We start from the raw sequence: 5,665 nt of genomic DNA, 5'->3' as shown, positions 1-5,665 counted from the left end.
AAAAATCGCAATATTGTTTTAAAACCACTGCAGACAATATGTTCCCCTTTCTACCATTTTCCATTCCGATTTCAGACTAAACATACCATTACAAGCATAAAATTTCGAATGACAGAAGAACTGAATAATGAATGCTTGCATCAAATTTGTGCCAAACCTAAAGGAAATTTATTTTGCAATGAACATCAGATATTTTGACTATGCATACTGCAAACATAATCCAGGCCTCCGGTAAGCTGTAAGCGAAAAATAAAACCTTATGCGCAAAACACTATGTGCAAATCATACACAATTCCACAATTCCAAATGACCTACTTTCGAGCACACTCCTACATTGCATCCTTCCAGCTACAATTTTTTCTGCTGCTACCCACCCTTCCAGTTACAAAACATAATCCAAGACCACCCTTTATTCCACCCTTCCACCTTTATACCCCAAGGAACATGTAACTGATGCACACAGAAGAGAAATGGCGCACATCATTGTGGCTCTCATCTTCCAGCGTTGGTTAGGTACGCACATCTGGCATTGGATTCTGAAATGTCGATCCGTTGCAAGGCGATTGTCGCTTTCCGGGCCTATTTGGACGCCGCATTCAAGACTGCATGAAACATTAGAGTCCCAGGGGTCCTAGGGGTGCCGACGCTGCTAAAACTGATCTGCCTGCTGACCTATTAGTTGAGAAAACTATTGTCCATGCCTCCAGTTCCTGCAATAGCACGAGTTTGTAAGACACTTGAACATCATTAAAAGAGCAACACAAAAAATAATATGAAGCCCAGGGCATGTAAAGTAGTTCATTCCATACCAAAGTTCCTCAGCTGTTCGATGGTTCCCTGGCTAAGAGACTTATCAAACTTAAGGGGCCCGAGAATTCCAGCAGTGATCCTCCCCATTGCATCACCTTGAGATCTGCAAATAATGGAAAAGGTGCTCCAGCTCTTCTTCTTTTACCACAGGCTCAATCTGCATGTTCAAATGGATATAAGTAGTTGTGGTACCTAGTAACAGTGTATTCCCTACTGGTTTTGACAAAAATATTGAAAGAAGTATTCCTACCGGTTCTTTAACAGAAAACTCTACATAACTACATTATCCATCATCCACTTTGCATTCCCAGTTTCCCACCGCCTAATTGACCTTTATTTATTTTTCCATTCCAGTGAGTTGATTTCTCAAGCAAGGTTTTATTGCATGTAAACCTTCAATTCCAGCCTGAAGGTACCACCAAATATCTGCCTATTAGAATACAGAGAAGGAGAGCACCAAATTAAACACAGAAGTATGGCAGCCATGGATATACCGTAAATCTCTCCACTGGAAATCGTCCAGAACCTTCTCTGCACCTCCCAACTTAGGTTGGTCACTACTTTTGCCTGACACATGCAGATTCCTGAAGCTTTATGCCTGCATTTATCATCCCTACTAATAGGATCACCACTACAAGGGGAAGGTCAATCCCGTGCTTCTTCTGTCCCTTCAAGTGCGAACAACTAATTTCTTAACAGAACTGACACAACAAGATCATCTGGCACCCCCCAGCTCAAACTTTGAATTTTTGTCATTGTCTTCAGATCTTCCTTCTATAATATTAGGGGATGAGGGGAAAATGAGGAACACTTTTCACACAAAAGAAAGGAATAAAACAAGAAACGAAGATCTTCCTCGGCCATCTGAAAGAAGGACTCGGAACATTTCTCCGTGTATTGTTTCAGTAGTAATAGTAACCAAAGTAGAGCTTTTACAATCTAGAAAGTTGCAAATGCTTACCATCCTTGTCAGTGACGTGAGATGGTGTGAAAAGTTTCCCAAGTGGACCAGAAGATAAATCCTCCAGTCCTCTCAAGAGGCCTTCTCCTGGACCACCATCATGTCCTATAATACCAAAATGATGCAGTAAAGACTCAGTATACCTCAGTCCACCTCAGCATCTAACGGGAACAGATAGCTCAAACTCTTTCAGAGAAGACAACAGGTTGTTAAATAAGGAATCAGGAAATGTGGCGCTATGATTGGGCCGAACTCCATCAGCTGAGAATGAGGCAATTCTTAAACAGTATTGTTCCTGAAAGGTCACCTAAAATGCAAAATTACAGGCAATATTTAATCAAACAGAAAGTTGAACATTCTGTTTCACTGTTAATCTTGAAGAAAAAACACCATAAGAGGCTGGCATGTGATGATTGTTTTCGAAGCAAACTTTGGAGGTGATGGAAGAGTGGTCTCAAGACGATAAAATGAAAATAAAGGAATTCCAGTACTGAATTCCAAGTCCCAAATGGATAAATTGGAGGACAATTTTTTAACCTGATAAAGTAACATAATAGACTAGGACCTGGGACGGTTGATAACTTGATATGATAGCAATAGTACAAAGAAGAAGGCATAATCAGTATTCACCAAAATCAGGGATGGGCAAAGATTCTTGTGGAACAGCTTGTATAAATGGTTGTATCAATGTCCACGGAGGACGAAAATATGTGTCTGACATAGAAATATTATTCATACATGAGACACAGCAAAGGTATGTATTCCTAACAGGTTCTGACAAAAAGATTGAAAGCATTATATCCATAGCTCAAATACAATCTCCATCAATGTTATATGAGAAGTTCACATTGCCGAAGTAACATAAGAAGTGCATAGATACAAATTATACTGGATTTGCATCTAACTTAACAGAGTAAGTAAATGACTATAAATTTCATGACTTGTAGTTTCGTCACTATAAACAAGGTATGTATCTTACCTCAGAAACAGCCGAGCAACCTTTATGCACGACAAGTTTTTTGAACTCACCCTGTATGAAATACTACCCTTCAAAAATAATGAGAAAAACAGTTGTTATCATGTCACTAGGTGACTACGATACAAAAAATCTCCGACAAGAAAGCCTGAATAATTATGTAATCAGAGAAGCGTACAGTAATCAATAGACAAGCAAAAAATGTACCCGTGAGAAGAACAGTGATTGCATTAGAAGTTCAGGCTGAAATTCTGTTGACGCAAACAAAATTTCAATGAACAAGTCACTATAGGTATCTATAAATAGTATATTCATAGTTGATTGGGCTGCTTGTCCTTACCAGCATCTTCAATGCAAAGGAATATGTGGTTTACAAGAAAGGACGCCATGGAAGATCCTGCTGCTTCTGCACGGCAAAATAGAAGGAAAAGAGTAAGAATGCAAAAAAATATCCATATGTGTTATGGCTGATAATTCTACTACATAGAATGCGATCATAAAAACTACTCCCTCCATCCCATAATATGAGAACGTTTTTGACACTAGTGTAGTGTCAAAATCGCTCTTATATTAAGGGACGGAGGGAGTACATGAGAAAAAGAAACCTGTTGAGACTTTGGATCTGAATCTGCTCTATCTAAGCCCTCAGATACCCCAGTTATGACTCGAAGAAAAGCCCGTAAAACTGACAAAAATGCGTTTCAGGTTTGACTGATACAAACAGGAACTGAACGACAAGCTAAAGTTTTATGGTCAATAATTATTACAAAGTTCACTTAAAGCAGGACAGAGAGCTCCAGTAACATGCAGCTGAACCTCCAGGCCAAGTGGACTGTTCTGCTCCGTTCGTTGCAGAGTTATCTGATGCTCGACAAAATTTATAAGCGAGGAAGCCAAGACATCAACTAACAAATTCTCGAAGTTGACAAATCATATTCGAGACACTCACATTAGAATCCCCTGGTATCCCTGCCAAAAACTTTTCACCGCCTAAGAATATTTGCTTTGCACCATCATCATCTCGCTTGTTATATTGACTGCCTGAAGAGTTAAATCATGCATTGGCAAACATGTCAGGATTGGGTAATGATCAACTGAAAGTAACTGCCATTCGAATTTCTGTGAATTTAGACAAAACATATGGGAGATTAGAAATTGTGTATACTATTCTTCATTGATTATGTCCTAGTACATTAGGTAACAACAACACAAGAAGACATTAATTTGCTGGGATAAACTAGGAGAGTATCAAACTATCAAACGATGAAAACATAAATGAATCTTGCCCTGCTGGAGAAATCCCTTGCTTCTTTCAAATTTACAACCTATAATATAAATGATATTTCAACCATCTTAATTCCGTGACATCTTTCAGAAAAACCTGATCATCTGTCACAGTTGTCCATGTGAATAATATGTTTGACCCTGGGTTCAATACTGCATTCATTAGCGAAAGAGAGGTACCTCTGATGCCTGTTCTCCTCCCACGCCACCTGCAGCACGCGACTCGTCTCCCGATAAACGAACTGCAGTGACAACACAAAACTGCATACAGTTACCATCTATATATATATACTGCCTGCCTTCTGCAGAATACTACTAGTAATTATCACCGCCTACCTGAGGAAAGTCCAACAAATATACTGTATTAGACACAGCAATACATCGTGGACTCCTCATGTACCATGTCAGAGACACACTATGAAACCAAACCAGCGTCGGCGTCCCAATGGATGAGCGTTCGCACGAGAGAGAGAATGAGGCCGGGAGCGCACCTGCCATTGCCAACGGACTCCGGCACCACAGTGTGGTCCAGGGGGGGCGTGCTCCTCCCTCCGCTGCTGCTCATGACGAGGAGGGATGGGGAATTGAGATGCGCGCTGCTCTTGGTGGCGTTCGCCAAAGGGGCGTGTCAGGAGCCGGGGAGTGAGGCGGTCGGTGGCGGCCTCGAAGGGGACGACCAGCGCGGATGTCCACGCGGCCCCTCTCCATGACCGGCCTCCCTGCTGCGGCCGGGCTCCCCTAGGCATGCCCCGTGCTGCGCCCAAGCGATCGGACTCCCGATCCCCTCACCTTCCAATTCCCCCTGCAGCTCCCGATTCATGCTCCGACAGGTGAGACGAGGGGTGGACCAACGCGCGGCGGTCACGGGGTGAGTTGCCGGTACGCCCAGGTAACCGCGGCGAGGGCGGCCACCGCGAACCCGGAGACGCAGAGCGCCGCGGCGGCCACCACGAGGAGCACGAACCCGAACGTCACACAGATGCGGCTGGTCAGGGGCGCCATCGGGCCGAGGAAGACGAGCGCCACCACTGCGGCCGTGAGGGTCAGCCCCGCCAGCACCAGCAGCGCCGCGCCGGCGATGAGCAGGGTCAGGAGGCCCGCCACCTGCGTCGATGTCGGGAGGTGCGCTCGCACGCGCTGCAGCAGCGTTGTCGATGGGTCGTCCAAGTCGGTGTGCCCCTGGCCGCCGCGCCGAGGCCACGCTGCCCGCGCCGCGGGAGACGGGCGGCTAGCAACCCATCAAGCCTCCGTACGCCGAACTTGTCCAGGGGCGGCGGCGGGGAGAGCAGCCAGTGTTACGCCCCCTTCGGTCGTGGAGCGCGTAGAGGAGGCCGGGGAGGGATGGGGGATAGGAGCACGGCGGCGGCGGCGGCGGTGGAGGTTGGTGAGGGGAGGGGGAAGCAGACAGAGCTGGGCAGGTGGGCTGGCGGTGGGGCTGCCCACACGCATGGAGCGATGGAGGAAGAATATTAACAGGTTTGCTTGCCATCTTTTGGCATTTTGCATAACTTGGTCTGGACATAAGAGCGACTCCAACGGCGCGGCCACCCATTTCGTCCCCTTTAAATCGTCGCCAACGCAAAAATCGATCTACAAAACAATTTCAACGAAAAGATCCAAACAAACACGATTTT

General features: G+C 45.1%; 1 long non-coding RNA gene across 1 annotated transcript; it reads right to left on the bottom strand.

Annotated features, from left to right (window-relative positions):
- Positions 1 to 239: 239 nt before the first annotated feature.
- Positions 240 to 4,471, bottom strand: LOC123411358. Its single transcript, XR_006613248.1, has 11 exons — positions 4,368 to 4,471; positions 4,212 to 4,273; positions 3,697 to 3,788; positions 3,088 to 3,153; positions 2,955 to 2,998; positions 2,751 to 2,818; positions 1,772 to 1,876; positions 1,305 to 1,584; positions 1,061 to 1,216; positions 810 to 967; positions 240 to 710 (listed from the first exon to the last, which is right to left on the bottom strand). It is a non-coding gene; the product is annotated as an uncharacterized LOC123411358 (long non-coding RNA).
- Positions 4,472 to 5,665: the final 1,194 nt, after the last annotated feature.

Source organism: Hordeum vulgare, chromosome 7H, assembly GCF_904849725.1.
Source record: "Hordeum vulgare subsp. vulgare chromosome 7H, MorexV3_pseudomolecules_assembly, whole genome shotgun sequence".
NCBI lineage: Eukaryota > Viridiplantae > Streptophyta > Magnoliopsida > Poales > Poaceae > Hordeum > Hordeum vulgare.
The sequence above is the reverse complement of the archived record's forward strand: the minus strand, read 5'-3'. Positions and strand labels throughout refer to the sequence as shown.